This window comes from Protopterus annectens, chromosome 17.part0 (assembly GCF_019279795.1).
Source record: "Protopterus annectens isolate FY-2018-M chromosome 17.part0, PAN1.0, whole genome shotgun sequence".
NCBI lineage: Eukaryota > Metazoa > Chordata > Ceratodontiformes > Protopteridae > Protopterus > Protopterus annectens.
The window spans coordinates 594,403,809-594,421,650 of NC_056751.1; the positions used below are offsets into that span (position 1 = coordinate 594,403,809).

General features: G+C 40.8%; 1 protein-coding gene across 1 annotated transcript in view; it reads left to right on the forward strand.

Moving 5' to 3' along the window:
- Positions 1–17,842, forward strand: part of UBE2M (ubiquitin conjugating enzyme E2 M) — an 861,662-nt gene that overhangs the window by 682,175 nt on the left and 161,645 nt on the right. The gene's annotated exons all lie outside the window — the stretch shown is intronic.

Below are 17,842 nucleotides of genomic sequence, written 5' to 3' on the forward strand. Positions count from 1 at the left end.
AAGGCCAGCTTCGAAAGAAAAATTGCCCAGGACGCTAAAGATAATCACAAAGCCTTCTTTAGTTGTCAGGAATCCGGGTGGCAACTCCCAGATATGCTCCGAGTTAGTGCAAAATGGCAAAAAATACACTGAACCCACAGACATTGCCAACATCCTGGCAGACCGGTTCAGTGCAAACTTCTCCCCCCTCCCCCCCCCAAAAGAGCAAATGTCTATCCCAACAGAATGTAGCCTCCCAGACATCACAGATGCACAGGTGAAAGCTGCCCTCTCCAAATCAAAAAAACACAGCATTAATCGGACCGGACGGTGTCCCGGGCTGCGGCTTACACGAACTCCAAGAAGAACTGAACCCACGCATAAAGTCACTGTTCAAACTCAGCCTTACTACAGGATATGTACCCAAAGAATAGTGTACAGCAACAGTGGTCCCACTCCACAAAGGTGGTGCCACAACAGACCCCAGGAACTATCGCCCTGTAAGCCTGACTAGTCTGGTCTGCAAAGCTATGGAACGTATAATCATGGAACTCGTAAACAAAGACATTGGGAACCTCCAAACACTGGACCCTACCCAATTCGGCTTTAAGGGCAGATCTTACCTCTTAAACCTAGTTGACGACTTTGAAACAGTTACCAAGGCCATAGATGAGGGGAAGGTAGTCCACACAGCCTACCTGGACCTCGCAAAAGCCTTCGACACAATACCCTACTCGGGCATCATAAATAAGCTTACCAGCTTAAATATCAACCCCTATGTCACAAGATGGGTTGCAAACTGGCTCGGGGATAGAACCCACATGGTCAGAATTGCAGGTGCCATGTCAGTGAAAATTGTTGCCCTCATAGCAGAGGTGGCCTGCAAAATCAGGGTAAAATCAGGGTTCATGAGAACCTGTCTTTGAACCCTACCAGTGCTCCTGAACAGAGGCCTGACTGTCCACCTCTGGATACAGTCGGGATGGTTATCCCTGCACCAGGGACCCTAGCTAGGCTTAAAAGATGTTTGGGTGCAGAGGATTATATCCTGAGGTTATACAATACCATTTTCCCTACCACCACCAATTCCAAGAAAAATCCCCTATGTTCCACCCAGTCAGAGGGATCAAGCAGCAGTTTAGATTTAAAAGCTGCTAGAAAAAAGTCATCCAAGAGGTCGCACCAGACCAGATAGGATCCAGAACTTGCCAAAGAAAACAGGGAACTGGAGACTAATTTTGGATCTCACAAATCTAAACAAATCTGTTCACCAAACCAAGTTCTGGATGGTCACAGTTCAGTCCATTCTCCCTTTTTTGGGCAAGGGCGACTGGATGTGGTCGATAGACCTTCAGGACACTTATCACATAAAAATGAGCACGCAATCCAGAAAGTACCCAAGCTTCCAGCTGGGAGCCAGTCACTACCAGTCCAGAGTACTGCCCTTTGGACTCACCACAGTCCCCAGGGTGTTCACCAAATGCATGGCAGTAGTAGTAGCTTACCCCAAACTAATAGGGATTCTGGTTGTTTCCCTATATGGATGGCTGGCTCATTACTGCTCCAACTAGGCATCAACTCACACACACAAGAGATCAGGTTCGTTCTTAGGAATAACAATAAACTACAGCAAGTCCTAGGTTCAGCCAACTCGCATTGGAATTTATTGGAGCACTTCTCAGTACAAAGACTGCTATTGCTTCTCTTCCTCCACACTGAGGTCAAAAAGTAAGGTCACTGGTCAAAGTTGTAGAGAACTCCTCAATTTCAGCCTGCACAGTTCTTTGAACTCTAGGCCTCATGGTGGCGGCAATAACCTTAGTCCCGTTAGCCAGGTTTTATGTGCAGATCTTTCAGTGGATGCTGGCTACACTGTCATCAATCTTCAGTCAGTGTAGTACCAGATAAGAATTACCGACACTTGCTAAAGAGATCTGTATTTGTGGATCCAGTCTGACCAACTACTCCATGGCTGTCCTTTCATTCCCAAACAGCCCAAGGCCATAGTGATCACCGATGCTTCCCAGATTGGGGGGGGCATTATCTGGGGAAGGCGGTTCAGGGTACTTTGGATCCGGAAGAGGCCAGTTTGCATATAAATCTCCTAAAAGTGGGAGCAGTGCTTTTGGGTTTGCGAGCATTTCAAGATGTTCTTCCGTCTGGGACGATTGTGATTCAAACGGATAACATGTCTGTTTGGTACATAAACAAGTGGGAGCAAAGTCTTACCCATTGTGTTGAGAAGCTCTCAGGGTGTGGCAGTGGGCAATCTCTTCCGACCGCCTTTTTTTTTTTTTTTTAGCAATGCACGTTCTGGGGCGATCTAACATGATTGGGGACTAACTGAGCAGATGCATTCTTCTGTCCGAGTGGTCCCGCAATGAGAAAGTGGCGGACAAGATTCTCCGTCAGTGGGGCCAGCCATGCTGCAATCATTTTGCCTCTCCCAAGAACGGCAGGTGCAGCAACTACTCTGCCCTGATTCCACCATGGGGGTAGTCAGCAAGGGATGCTCTACTTCACAATTGGCCCCCAGTTTCCTTTATGCCTTCCCTTTAACCCCATTGATTCCAAAATTTCTGCAGAAAGCTGCCAGGTTGAAGAGCACAGTAATTTTCATTGCCCCCATTGGCCTTGACAAATTTGGTTTCCCTTCCTATGGTCTCACCTGGTTCAACCACCATAGAACCTAGGTCCAACTCCAAACCTTCTCTCACCAGACAGGCATGTCACACCCAGACATAAACCTCAAGCTTACTGCTTGCTTTTCCATTTCCCTTAGTAGCCAGACAGTCTATGCCCTCCTCACCTGTCCAACATACAATTTTTATCTTCCCATAAACTCTCAACAACAAGGAAAACGTATTCCAGTAAATGTAAAAGATTTGCCCTTTGGGCTCAGCAACACAGTCTTGGACCCCCTTTACAGTTCCTATCAGTCATATTTTAGATTTCTATGTACACCTATTTCAAAACGGTGCTAGTTCTTTAACCGTTAAAGTGCAACTAGAAGTAATTTCAAATTATCATACAGGTTTTAATGGTGCATCCATAGCTTCTCACAAATTGAGCAAGGCCTTCTTAAAGAGTACCTTTCTTAAAAGGTACCCTTCTAAGGCCCCCTTTTAAAGGCTACTCCTCCATGGGATTTAAATTTGATGATTCAGTCTCTCTCACAACTTTCTTTGAAGTAGCAGCTACATGTGACCCTAAATTTCTTGCAGAGAAGACTTTTTCTTGGTTGCCATTACTTCAGCAAAAATTATTTCTGAGATCAAAGTATCCTTTTCCAAACCTCCATACATGTTTTCCACAAGGATAGAGTGACATTGTATAAGAATCCATGTTCGCGTTTCACTGTTGCAGTCATTACACTTGGGTTATCCTGCTGGCAGGCTACCCACAGTTGGCCAGAATTCCAAAGTCTAGGTTCGGCGTTGGTTGCTGTCGCCTCTTCCCTGACGTCAGTGCGCCAGGGGTATAAAAGATGCAGCAGATGCCATTTTCTTCAGTCTTTCTTGCCACGCGGTGCCCGAAGCAAAAGCAGTTCGCAAGTGCCGGTCGGCCAACTCCTGAGATTTTCAAAAATGAATTTCAGATCCGAAGTCTTCATTAAAGCTAAGTACCCCGTTGGGAAAACCTTCTTCTTGCTCCAGACCAATGTCAGAAAAACTCAACAATTGTATTTCTTGTGGGAAGTAAATACCTCATAAGGATTTTCACTCTTACTGTATTCCTTGCCTAGGCCCTGCTCACAATGTTGCTAGCTGTCTGTTCTGCGCTAGATTTAACCAACGCACTATTAAGCGTCGGTTTGATTTTGTCTTTCATTATTTTGGCCGCAGATTCAATTATATAATGCCGTTGGAACAGCCAACCGAGTTTATAAAAAGCGCAAGGAAAAAGAAAGGGACAGGCATCCAAGGTCCAAAACCGACGAGGCTACCGCTAAGCCAGTCGCCTGTTCTCAGTGAGGCACTTTCGCAGCCCCTGGTGCCCGCTACCTCAGAGCCACAGGCCGCTGACAACTCCCACGTGGAGCCAGCTAGGCCTCTGGATACTCAAGGTATTGGACTCTTGGAAACTATTCCCTCAGATGGGTCCGGAGCCGCTGAGCAGGCATCTGCTTCTGAGGGTGTTTTCAGACCTACACAGTTATATGTAAAGCCTACTTCCACTTCCAAAGCAAAGACTAAAGCAGTACTAAAGACAAAGAAACAAGTATAGCATTCTCCTGGACAGACTACCATGCCTAAAAATCAGATGCTCAAAATGACCGAAGACCTTATTACCTTGATCAGGGGTTCCCATCCCCCTCCTGACAAGAGGCCTAGGCAAGAGATAGAATATGAATCATCTGATCAGGTTTCCATTTCCTCTGACTCCTCTTCTGAACAGGGAAACTCTCTTCCTCCTTACGAGGATTCTGATGCTGAAGAATCTATCCCTTCAGCCTCACCGCCTAAGGGTTATTCATTTGAGGAAACCCTGCATGCCATGAGGGAGCACTTCAGTGGGAGAGCCAAGACTACTCGGAATCTAAGAAAAGGCTTGGAGATTTTCTTTTACTTCCTCAGCACAAGCCTTTAGCTATTCCTCCTGTGTTAGACATTGTAGATGTATTTTCAGAGTCCGGACTTTCTCCTGAGTCTACCTCCTGCCCCTGTTAAACCAGACAGATACTACAGGGTTCCAGATTCACATACATTTCTTTACAAAAACCCTGCTGCTGATCCAGAAACTACTTCAGGGTCCCAAAGGGATCAAAGCTTCTACTGCAAAAAACCCTATCCCCTCTGATAGAGATTAAAGGGCACTGGACAGCTGGGGAAAAAAGGTTTACACTTCTGCTATATTGGCTGTGAGGGCTTTAAATTGTCAATTTCATATGCTTAAATATCAGCAATACTTAATGTCACTATTAAAACAGAAAATGTTTTCAAATTCTGATTGTACAGAAAATAAGGAAATGCAGGATTTATTGCACGCAACTGAACAAGTGGGAAAGCATACATTGCAATGTGTTTTTGATTCTCTGGAGGCCTCTTGCATGGCTGCAGTTACGGGTTCTGTCATTAGTAGGCATTTCCTGGTTAAAGGAACAGAATCTGCCTGATCATGTTAAAGCAAAATTATTAGATGCTCCATTACAGCATGATACCTTATTTGGTGTTAAAGCAGAGGGGGTGTTGAAGAAAATGGAGGACAAAGCTAAATCTATGCAAACAGTAAAGGATTTCCTACAGGTACAGCCTCCCAGATTTAGCAGGAACTGGCCTGCAAAGAATTGGTCCTTTCCAGTGTCAGACAGGCCACAGAGAGGCAGATACAGACGCCCCAGAGGCAGATCACAGCCCCAGGGCTCATACAGGCCTAAACAGTGGGGTGCCTCTACCTCCAAAGGCGGAGAAGACCAATCACAGCCATGTAAGAAACAGTCCCAATGACTTTCCTCTGCCAGCACCAAGCATTTATCTTTTGGCAGCCCACTTAGGGGGAAAACTAGCACTTTTTTCTCAAAATTGGCACATGATCACCCAGGACAAATGGGTGTTGAATATAGTGTCCCAGGGCTACAGGTTCCACTTTCACACTCTGCCAAGGGCAAAAGGTATGCCAGACCTGCCACACAATCAATGGGCAGAGGCACAAAAACAAATTTTACCCCTCATGGACATGAGGGCAATTCAGCAAGTACCACAGCAAGAGCAGGGACAAGGATTTTACTCTAGACTTTTCTTGGTACCCAGAAAAGACAAAGCCTGGAGACCAATACTGGACCTGTCTACTCTAAACACATGTCTGGACGTTCCAAAATTCAAAATGCTGACTCTGCAACTGCTTCTACCCATGCTGGGAAAGAAGGCTTGGCTTGTAACTTTGGACCTAAAAGGGGCATACCTGCATATTCCAATCAAACAATCTTGCAGAAGATACCTCAGATTTACAGCTGGCTCAATGCACTACCAATTCTCTGCACTGCCCTTTGGCTTATCTACTGCCCCCAGGGTCTTCACAAAATGCCTGGCACCAGTAATTGCTTATTGCAGACAGAGGAATTCAAATATATCCTTACTTGGACGATTGCCTTATTCAAGCAGAGAACAAGGACATTCTATGAAAGCATCTGGCGTTTGTAAAACGATTACTAATTTGCCTAGTGCCCTCTCAAGAGATAATATTCCTGGGTGCAAGCGTAAATAAAACTGCCCAGATGGCTTATTTCACGCCAGACAAAGGCAACTGACTTCTTACTTCAAAATGTTAGCAACAAAGACCCAGTTATCTGCAGGAAAAAATCTGCAGGCTTTGGGCTTCATGGCATCCTGCATTCTGCTAATTCCATATGCCAGACTGCATATGAGGAAACTACAATGGTATCTAAAAAGTGTTTGGACTCAACATTGTCACAGCCTGGAAGTATTAATTACCCTCATTCCTTGCCTGCAACAAGAGTTTCGCTGGTGGGCTCAGGCCTGTCACCACCACAAGGGACAGCCATTCACCCTACCCACAGCCAGACAGATAACAGATGCTTCATATTATCCCTGGGGGGCCCACATGGCAGGAAAATGTATTCAGGGCACATGGCCCACAAGCCAAAGGCATCTTCATATCAATCAAAAAGAGATGCTAGCTGTTCAAAATACCCTGTCAGCTTTCAAGGATTTACTCCATCCAGGACAACTACTAAGGATGGACAACACTACAGTCATGTGGTACATAAACAGGGAGGCACTCATTCTTACCCCCTCTGCAGACAAGCCATGATTTTGTGGGAAATAGCATTGACTTATCAAGTACACCTGCAAGCACAATTCCTGCCAGGAAAGAAAAATACTCTGGTAGACTAACTAAGCAGAAACCTCACGGATCCCCACGAGTGGAAACTGGATCCACAAGTCTTCAGCATGATAATAAAGAAATGGGGATGCCCAGACATAGATCTCTTTGCTTCCCCTCACAACTGCCAACTACAGAGATTCTGCACAAGGATTTATCACAAGCAAGCATGGAAAGTAGATGCTCTATTATTCAACTGGAAAACCATAACAGTATATGCCTTTCCTCCTCTGCCTCTCCTCCCCAAGGTACTCCTAAAAGTCAGACAAGAGAAGCCAAAAATGATCCTGATTGCTCCAGATTGGCCCCGCCAGCACTGGTACCCAATCTTAAAGAGCTCGTCTCAAGGTCCAGCCTGGACATTGCCTCTAATTCCTCATTTGCTGACCCAACAAAACAATCTGGTCTTGCACAGCCGACTCAGAACTCTCAATCTGACAGCATGGTGGATAATGTAGCCATTCAGACCACACCTCTCTCTAAAGCAGTGATGGGTGTTCTTTTGGAGGCCAGGAGGCCCAGTACCAAGAAATCTTGTGCAGAAAATGGAAAAGATTCTGTGCTTGGAACCGGGCACAAGGAATTGACACGTTTGTACCAAACATTCCTCAGATTTTACAATACCTAACTGAGATGCTGGACAAAGGCCTATCCTTTTCATCAATTAAAATCCATGCCTCTGCCATTTCAGCTCATTACAGTATGGAGCCACCAATTTTTTCACATCCGTTACTAAGGCAGTACCTCAGAGGGGCCAAAAACATAGACCCCAAGGAGAGCACCAGTGCCTGCATGGGACCTCAATTATGTCTTGGAAAAACTCACACTGCTGCCTTTTGAGCCAGCCAGTACAGCTGAAATAAAGTTCTTATCTTGGAAAACGGCTCTGCTCCTAGCAATAACCTCTGCAAGACGAGTCTCAGAGTTACAGGCACTAGTGGCTATGGAACCTTTTATCATTTTCCATCCAGACATGGTTTCTCTGGGGACTAACCCGACATTTATGTCTAAGGTAATGTCCAGTGTGGCCCTTAACCAAACCATTCATTTGCCTACCTTTTATCCAAACCCACAGAATAAGGGTGAGAGGCTCTTGCATTCTTTGGACATACACAGACAGCTACGCTTCTACTTGGACAGAACTAAAGCCTTCAGAAAGACTGAGCAACTCTTAGTAGCATATGCTGCAGGATCACAAGGAAAGGCCATCTCAAAGCAGACTATTTCAAAAATGGATAGCCAACTGCATTCGTTTCTGCTATTCACAACATGGCAAATCAGTGCCCAAGGGCATTAGGCCTCACTCAACCAGAGCAGCAGCCACTTCAGCAGCCTTCCTCAGAGGAGTACCAACCAAAGACATTTTAGAGGCTGCAACTTGGAGTACAGTGCACACTTTTTTACCAAGCACTACCACTTACCTTTCTACTCTAAATCCAGAGCAGGCTTTGCCGCTGCAGGGCCTTATAGCCTCTCCTAATCCTATTTAGACCCAGCCACCCTACCTCAGCTATGGGATTCAACCCAAGTGTAATGACTGCAACAGTGAAACACAATGAACATAGTACAGTTGTGTACCTACCATAAATGTAGATGTTCAAGTGTATTCACTATTGCAGTCCAGGTTACCCACCCACCATCCCCCTTTCCTTTGCTGGGACTTATCTATACGTCTCTATCCTATACAACCTATGTGGTGTATTTGCTTGTAAATGAAGGAAATGTTTATTTTTGTGCATGCATATTTATTGGCATAATTTTCAGCCTACCAATTTGGGGGCACCTGACATCTGGGGTAAGAAAAACTGAAGAAAATGGCGTCTGCTGCATCTTTTATACCCCTGGCGCGCTGACGTCAGGGAAGAGGTGATAGCAACCGACGCCCGACCTAGACTTTGGAATTCTGGCCGACTGCGCGTAGCCTGCCAGCAGGATAACCCAAGTATAATGACTGCAACAGTGACTACACTCGAACATCTACCTATAGTAGCTAAGAGAATGGCAGAGGTGTTGCCAAAGTTGATGAATGAGTGCAAGAGTCGCATAGAACAAGATAAACAACCCTTTCAGAATCGGTTAAGCTTGCCCCATGACAAACGGTAGTCAACCTGGACAGCCAAGTGTCATCCGGGGTAAACAAAGGGACACTGATAGCAGTGTCCACATTTCCTAGTAGTGGGTGGGCCACCCCCCCCCCCCCCAGACACCTGCATTTCCAGTAATTACTTTGTTCCGCTTGTTTTTAAAAGTAAATGATGGACCAGCAGCAAAATGCTTGTTGATACCTACATTACTAGAATGTAGGTACCAATTACTCTGTACAATCTTCTGGATATCTCCAGCATTGAGGAAATAGTGTAAAACCAAGTTGTGTTTGCTGTCTGATGTGCTGGTGCCATCCTGCAAATGCACCAAACCAGAAAGAATAATAGAATATCAGTCACCCTTGAGTGCCCAAATTTCATCCTGCAATTTATTCAACAGGTCCTGTGGGATATCCTCCGTTAAGGAACACACCTTTTAAAAGGTCAGACTGCTTCAAGCAAGCACCATCATCTGATGTCAACCTAGAACTTCTAATAAGTTGACTCAACCACCCCCTTCTCTTGATGAAAAGGGTGGCAACTGTCAAAAGAAAGAAAAGTATTGCAGAAAGTAGGTTTCTGATATATTTCTGTTCCAAAACCTCTTTCAGGTAGCTTTGTAATCTTTGTCCAGACAGTGAATATGGTCTTCATCAACAGTGTGCGTAAACTCAAGAAACGAAGTACTGGTTCCCAAGACTTCCACAAATTGGATGAAATCCTGACCGGAACCGTCCCATATCAACAAATCATCCAAAAACTTGAAATAGCCTCTACATTTCTTAAATTCAGGGCATTTGAAGACAAAGTCCAATTCCCAACTTAGCAGAACTATGTTGGCAGGGGGGGGGGGGGGCACAAGATGCACCCATGACCACACCTGATATTTGTTTGAAAAACTCATCAAAGGATAGGAAGTTGTTGCCAAGTACAATTTCCATCAATTCAGTGACTAAATGCACCCCCTCAAAAACTAGGCCACCAAATCAATCCAATCCCACATCCCGTGGGATAACTGAACAAACTTTTGATATCACACTTTGCAAGCAAAATAGGTACCACTAGAACAGACTCCCCTTAACTTGTCTAAGATTCCAGGAATCCTTGACAATATATGGGAAGGGAGACTAGATCTTCTTGAGTTTGTGATCAGTAAATTTGGCCAGGGCTCAGTTATTGTACCCCAAGCAGACACAATAGGACTAAGAGGTGCAGTGACCAAAGATGAATGAATCATCGGAATACCAAAAATCTTGGGAATAACATAATCATAAACTCTCCGAGTAATACAGTCAAATGCCAACAGTTCATCCAATGCTATCCTAATTGCTCGATGGGCAATGTTAATTTTGTTGACCGAAACAACAAATGTATACAATGGAGTCATTCAACAATTTATATAATCTCCCAGCGTAGTCATGAGTGTCCATAATAACAAGACCCCCTTTGTCTGGTTTTATGCACCTAATGCTCCTGTCCTTAATAAATTTGAGTGCCCTTTCATTAGGTGTCATATTGTAGAATTTTTTATTTTATTTTGATCCCCCTTGCTCAGAGGACAAAGCCTGACTAATCTCTCTCACACCTTTTCAAAGATACTTAGAGCAGAGTGCAGGGGGAGATCACATACTTTCTTTGGACCAGTGGTAGCATGCTGGTAAGATGCATGATCCTCAATAAATAACCCAAGATTCAATTTCCTAGTAAAGATTTTTAGGTCAACAATGGTGTCCTCCACGGAGACTTTAATAGCTGGCATAAAGTTAAACCCTTTCAAAAGAAACTTTGTTCGGGCCCCACAACCAGGTTGGTGTAGTTCTAAATAGTAAAATCAAAAAAAGATGCAACTGAAACAGTACCAGTGTCCAGCCTTGGTAATCCAGAGAACAAAATGATCCAAGTTACTGTCCTCAAGGAACATTATCGAATCCTCCGTGAATTCTTCCTATATGAATTATTCTTCTTGGGGTGATGGTTGAAGCCCCCAGCGTACTGTTGATTCTGTACCTGTGTTGCCTTTGTCCACCAACCTCAGGGTAAAATCTTCAGCAGCACTCTCAGTCATTGCCCCCATCAGCCTCACCAGCAGCGCTGAAGTTGATACCACCTCTGTATTCTCAGAGATAAACCCGCTGGCGGGCACAGGATAGACAGTATGATTTGTCTCATCACGGATCAACTTATGGTCTTTCTAGCCTTGGACTGAATAGGTTTTTCCTTCCAGTCACAAAACCCTTAATATAATATAGTGGTCATGGTGCCTAGAGAAATCCAAATCATTCACAATGGAGTCAGTGATTTTGGAAATTGTTTCCTTCAATTTGGCCATTCGCCTCTCATTGTTTCTTTCGGCTTTTCCCAGTTAGGGGTCACCACAGCAGAACTCCAGACCGCTAATGATTGGCAGTAGATTTTCACAAATGCCGAGGTACCAGCTCGACGTCCAACCTTCAACGAAGGCACACCCATTTACGCATATCTTTCGAACGCCACCAAACCGCGGGGAGGACATGCAGACTCCACACACAAGGCACTCCCCGCACTCCAGCCGAGAATCAAACGGGAGAACCTCTTGCTGTGAGGCAACAACGCTACCACTGCACCACCGCGGCTATTCCATTCGCCTCTCATTGTCTTTGTCAAGTCCCTTAATAAAAGAATTTACCAACATGGCTACAGTATCAGGAAAAATGACGACAAAAGTACTCTGGCTAGACATGCTGGTTTTAGACCGTTTAAATTTTTGGTTTTAGAGAAAACTAAGATTGATGTTTTTCTTGACTGGCAGAATTTTTTTACTGCCGAGGAAAATGTTTTGGCAGTTACACTTTGATGCCTGCAGTTTTCCAGGTTTGAATGACACTATATTTCTAGTGGGCTCAAAAGAAGGGCCAATATTTATTTATTTTATTTTACATTTGTTGACCAGGCTAGTCTAGCTTGGATATATGTCCATTTTCAGTAGAGGCCCGGGGAGAAAATGCCCCAAGACGGATACAAACAGACTAAATATTGTTACAAAAAAACAAGAAGTAGACATAAGATATTTTATGCATTTAACAGTAAATATCATAAAACTATATACAAAGTTTAGAGCAAGATAATATACATATGCTAGTGGCTAAAAAAATAGTATCCAGGTTCTTACTAGATGCTTACTATTGCACTACAGAAGATTAATTTAGTGGAGAGAGAACAGCTAGAAAAGATTAGTAGCATTAATGATAGATTAGTCAGGGTTGGTACAAGGGCACAGCCAGTGTGTTTTGAGGAAGGTTTTGAGTTTGTTTGAAGAGTGGTAAGGAAGGGAAGTAAGTTCAGTAGGTAGAAGGTTCCAGTTTTTCCCAGTTGTCTTTGAGAATAGAGTCCCCTGCCATGTTGAGATTTGCTGATGTTCAAGCCATTCAAGTTTGAGATTCTGACAGTGAGGAGTAGAGATTAGATGGGAGTGGGCAATGGTAGATTTTGCTATTGGAGTAAGGAAGGGTTTGACTCTGTACAGGCAGCCCATCTTTCTGTTAACTGATTTTGTAGTGTTGTTGAAGTTAAGGTTGTTTATTGTAATACCAAGGAGCTTGGTGGTAGAGTGTGGGTATATGAGGGTACCATTGTTAGAAATGACTGAGATATATATTGGTGTGGACCTGCAAGAAGGAGTAAAGAGCAGGAGCTTTGTTTTTTTATGGGATTAAATAGGAGGCAGCGCTTTAAGAACCATGTCTCAACTATGCTAAATACTTTCTGGGTTTGGCATTGCAGTTCAGAAGCAGATTTAGCTGTGCAGATTAATGTAGAGTCATCTGCATATTGTATACAAGTTGCACTGGGAGTAGCCAAGTAGAGACCATTAATAAAAATTGAAAATAAGAGAGGACCTAGAATGGAGCAATGGGGAACTCCCAGTGTGACTGGCAGGTGGGATGATGGATTATTTTCCCAGCGCACTGCTTGTTGCCTATTGCTCAGGTAGGAAGTAAACCACTTTACAGATTGAGTATCCAGGGAAAGTGATTTGAGAGTATTGATAAGCAATGTGTGGTTTACCATATCAAAAGCCTTTGAAAGATCAATAAATAGTGCTGAAGAGAGTACATTGTTATTGCGGTTTCTATTAATGGTGTCTGTAAAGGATAAGAGGGCAGTGGTGGTACTATGGAATGGCCTAAATCCATGTTGGCCCTTAGCTAGTAAGTTGTGTTGAGATGGCCTATTTAGCTGATGGTGAATGCATTTTTCCATTCTTTCTGCTAAGGGGGATAGAAGGGCTATGGGTCTGCAGTTAGAATATTCATTGGAATTGCCACCTTTGTGTAGGGGGATAATGTGAGACTTTCCAGCTGGTAGGGATATATCCCTCTTTAATGGTTCTGTTTATCAGGATGGATACAGGATAAGCTACTGCTCTGGCTGCTTTTTGCAGATATTCAGCTGGGATTTGGTCAGCGGAAGGGGTACAAGGCTTTAGTTTTGCTAGGAGTTTGAAAGTTAAGTTAGTAGATATAGGTTGTAATAGGAAGGTAGGAATAGTGCTTGTTATGGGGGGTGGGAATGCTAGAGGTGTCAGGAGATAGCTGACTGGCTAGAGTTTGGATGGCATCTGTGAAGGAGGAGTTAGTCATTAGCAGTTTGGATGAGAGTCTCATGGTTAGCTCCTATTGGTGTTGGTGTACTGGAGTGTCCTAGGTATAAGAGTCTATTGATACTTGCCCAGAATCTTTGAGGGTTATTTTGGTGTTTTTGCTTATTTTGTAGTAAAAGTTTTTTTTGTCTGAATATGGCTTTTTTAGTTGCATTCCTTTGTCTAAATGTCTGAGCAGATGAGCTTTTGGTAGTTCGCCACCTAGTCCAGGCTTTATTTCTAAGTAGGATTTTTTGCCTGATATATTTGAGCCATGGGGCTGGTTTTGACCTAATTCTTATTTACGTATAGGTGCATGTTGGTTTAGGATAGTTAAGAATTTAGAGTTAAGGTATTGGACAGCCTCTGCTAATGGGAGGGTTTTTAGACAAGTCCAATTATAGGCACTAAGTTCGCTCAAATTCCAGAAACTGCAGTGAAACATTAGGAGATGCTGTACTTCTAAGTGTGCCATCATTCGGAAGTGACATTAAAGAGGTCCCTTCTGCTTGAGTTGATGGTAGCTCAGGTGGATGTGAAAGAAACTGCAACTCTTGTTGAAAAGAGTATGGGTCCTTTATTTAAAACACCATATGTACAAAATGTACATATTTATCATCAATATTCTCAGATATTCCAGTTTCACCACTCTTGTACATTTTAGAAAACGTACTCTGTTGTGTCGTCCTCCCCACAAAATACACACACTTTCAAGTTTGGTTTTATGTTGCATATTTCCCTTTACAGTCTCCATCAGAAATCCTGGCACACTATAGTTTTGGATCAAAACTTTTCCTTATTTTAATGGTTGTAATTTCTTCTGGTAAATTTGCCCATGGATTTGCATAGTATTGTTTCATCACATTATTGTACAACATCCTTCTATCTTTCCATATGTCAATTTTTATTTTCTGTATTTTTTTAATAGTTTTTAATTTTTTCATTTAACATTCCTATTGTCTCCCTTCATCCATCATTGTATTAACATTCTCATTACTGTTTTTTTATTCTCTTCCTTTACCCACTTTATACAAATATAAAGAAGCAAAATAACTGTTTAGTTACACCAGCCCCCCTTCAACTGAAATCATGTACAGCACATCTCTTTTCACTGGGTTTATTCTTGGACCCCATGTGAGAAAAACACCAGTTGTGTAATTTCCTTTCATATTTTTCTGGGATCATAGACATTTGGAACGTTATTTTCCCATTAATACAGAATTCATCAGGTAAGCCTTTTTCCTGAATGCTAAAATCTTCCGCAGAAGACACATTTTCAGAAATACACAACTCAAATCCGTACTTCTGTCTTTATTCAAGTTCATTCCAGTTTCAATAATCCATTAAGACAAACCAAAACTTCCATCATCCATATTTTGTTCTTGGCAAATACTAATATGCTATCTGCATATGTCAACTACTGGAATCATCACATATCTAGTATCTCTCATTTTATAAGCTAATTCCCTCACTGTTGCAGTCATTACCAATGCAAACAATATTCAGCTGAATCTGGACATCCTTTTGTTATACCACACTTCATGCATATTTCTTTACTCAGCCAATCATTCACTAACATTAACTCTATTTTTTTTTTTTACTCAACAGATTTTTATTTTTTTATGTGTACGAGTAAATTGTGATAGTCACTATTAATTACAAATCAAGTTAACAGGAGGAGTAAATAATCATAACAATATGTACAATATTTACAAATGGTCCAATGAAAGGAAACCGAGGGGGAAAAAAAACACATGACATTTATAATTATATATTCCTTTAAGTTCACATTATTCCATGTCCCCTTTAAATTTATGAAGAGAAAGTTGTGTCTTTTTGTAGTGTGTCTGAGTATCAAGACTCTATTCCAAGGGTTGTTAATCCAACGTCTGGGAAAAATTTTTTCTTCTTTAACTTTTATTTCTTTTAGTGCAGATTCCCTTAAAAGAGAAATGAAGTCTTCATAACTTGGAGAGATTGTGGATTTCCATCTTGTTATACATTTTCTGGCCACAGCCAGAATAGTCCATAAAAGAAGTTGATCTCTTTCATTAACTGTTATTAAGGCATCAACATTCAAAAAAATTAATGATTTTGTTAAAACAAATGTATCATTATAAATGGCTTGAAGAAATTTATTAATGTCATCCCAGAACTTTTTAATACAATTGTAAAATATATGTAACCAATCTGCTTCACAATTTAGAGTACATCTCCAACAAGTAGCTTTCTGATTAGGATTAAATTTAGCAATTTTGTTTGGGGTATAAAAAGCTCTATGCAAAAATTTCCATGTGAAGATTTTCCATATCTGGAAGTTAGAGGTTAATTTAACTGATTGCAGAAGATCGTTTTTACTTTCAGGAGATAGGCTCGTAGTCAGATCTTTTGTTATAGTATTCCATGTGTTTTGAGTTATTTTGGTTTTATATACTATTAATATTTTAAATATTTTAGATATAGAAATTAACTTGTTATGCTTGTCATAAATTATTTCTTGTATATAATTTGAGTTTTGGCTTAGAATTAAAACTTGAATTATTAATAACCTCCCACAAACTTTTTGCGTGATGCAATACTTTTTGGAGATCTTCTCTATCTTTATCAAGTATTTTAAATTCATCTATTACTTGTTGGATGTTTAATGTGCTAGAATTGTTTAAGCATTGGAACCAACAAATAAAATTATTAGTTTCCCATTTAATACATTTTTTTCTTGAATTTTTTCTTTAAAATTCTTTGTTGTATTAAAAGGTATCAAAAGTTCAAACCATAGTTTTATATCAATTTGTTTTTAAGAAATTTCTAAATAGATTGTATATGTTATTAAAGTATGATAAATTGGTAGGCTTTGTTGTATTGTTTTGTAGATTGCTACTTAAGTGCCAAAATATGTTATGATTCTTCAAGTCTATATTTTTTAATGCTTTATTTTCATTTAAGAAAAAAGTTATGTAGAGTTTTCCACCTAGACGAGTAGTTTGGGTTTATCCATTGTAGTACAAGTTTAAAGATGGAAGCTTTAATGTATGTCTCTATCTGGAAATTTAATTCCTCCCAAGTCCCAGGGTCTAATATGGTGTGTGAAAGCAATTCTTATTTTTTTTTTTTTTGGATACCATAGAAAGCCCATCAAGAGTTTCTGAATTTTCTTAATTTTTTTTTGTTTGTAAGATAGGAATTGCTAATGCTATATAGTTTATTTGGGGTAATAATATAATTTTTATTATCTGTAATCTATCTTCAATTTTTAACGTTAATTTATTCCAGGTATCGATTTGTTTTTGAATTAAGTTTTGAATTTTATTATAATTTAAAGTTATAGTAGTATTTATGTTGACAGCTATAAAAATTCCTAGGTATTCGAGTGATGAAACTTTCTCCAATAATTTGATACTCAGATGATAAACATCATCTCTATTCAAGAGTATATGTTTTGATTTTGCTTTGTTGAAATAAAGACCTGAAGTGGAGGAAAACTCTTATTTTTTCCTCTAATGCTTGTATGGTCTCTTCTTTTTGTTTTAAAGTCAACAAGATGTCATCAGCAAATAACATGATTTTGGAATTATATTGATTATAAAAATTAATTCCTTCTATTTTTAGTTCACTTTGTATTGTAGAAGCAAATAGTTCTATCACTAAGGCAAATAGTATGGGAGACATAGGACAGCCTTGCTTAGAGCCTTTAGTTATTTTAAAAGCCTCTGAAGTAAATGGGCCTAACTTTACATAAGCTAGATTATCTTTGTATATGTTCTTTATTAAATTTATAAAGTTTGGTGGAAAATCAAAAAATACCAGAATTTTAAATAAGTAATCCCAATTTACTGAATCAAATGCTTTCTCTATATCTAGTGTAATTATAAGGGCTTCTAAGTTATCTCTATTCAAAGCTTCAATAATAGTTAATATTCTCTGAATGTTATACGTGTGTCTACCAAATATAAAGCCTGTTTGATCTTCATTTATAACGTGAGTCAAGGATTTTTTTAATTCTATTCACTAAGATAGACATAAAAATTTTATAATCATTGTTGAGCAGAAAAATTGGCCTATATGAGCTACACTGGGATAAATCTTTTTTATCTTTTTTTATAGGAGTAACTAGTGAGTATTTCCAGGATGGTGGGATTATATTTTGTGTTTGAATTTCATTTAGCATATTATGGAACAAAGAAATTGCTGCATTTGGGAGAATTTTATATAATTCCATTATGATTCCATCCATTCCTGGTGATTTTTTATTCTTACTTACTTTGATTATATCTCTTATTTCCTTTATGGAGATATGTTTATCCAGGTCTATTTTTAGTTG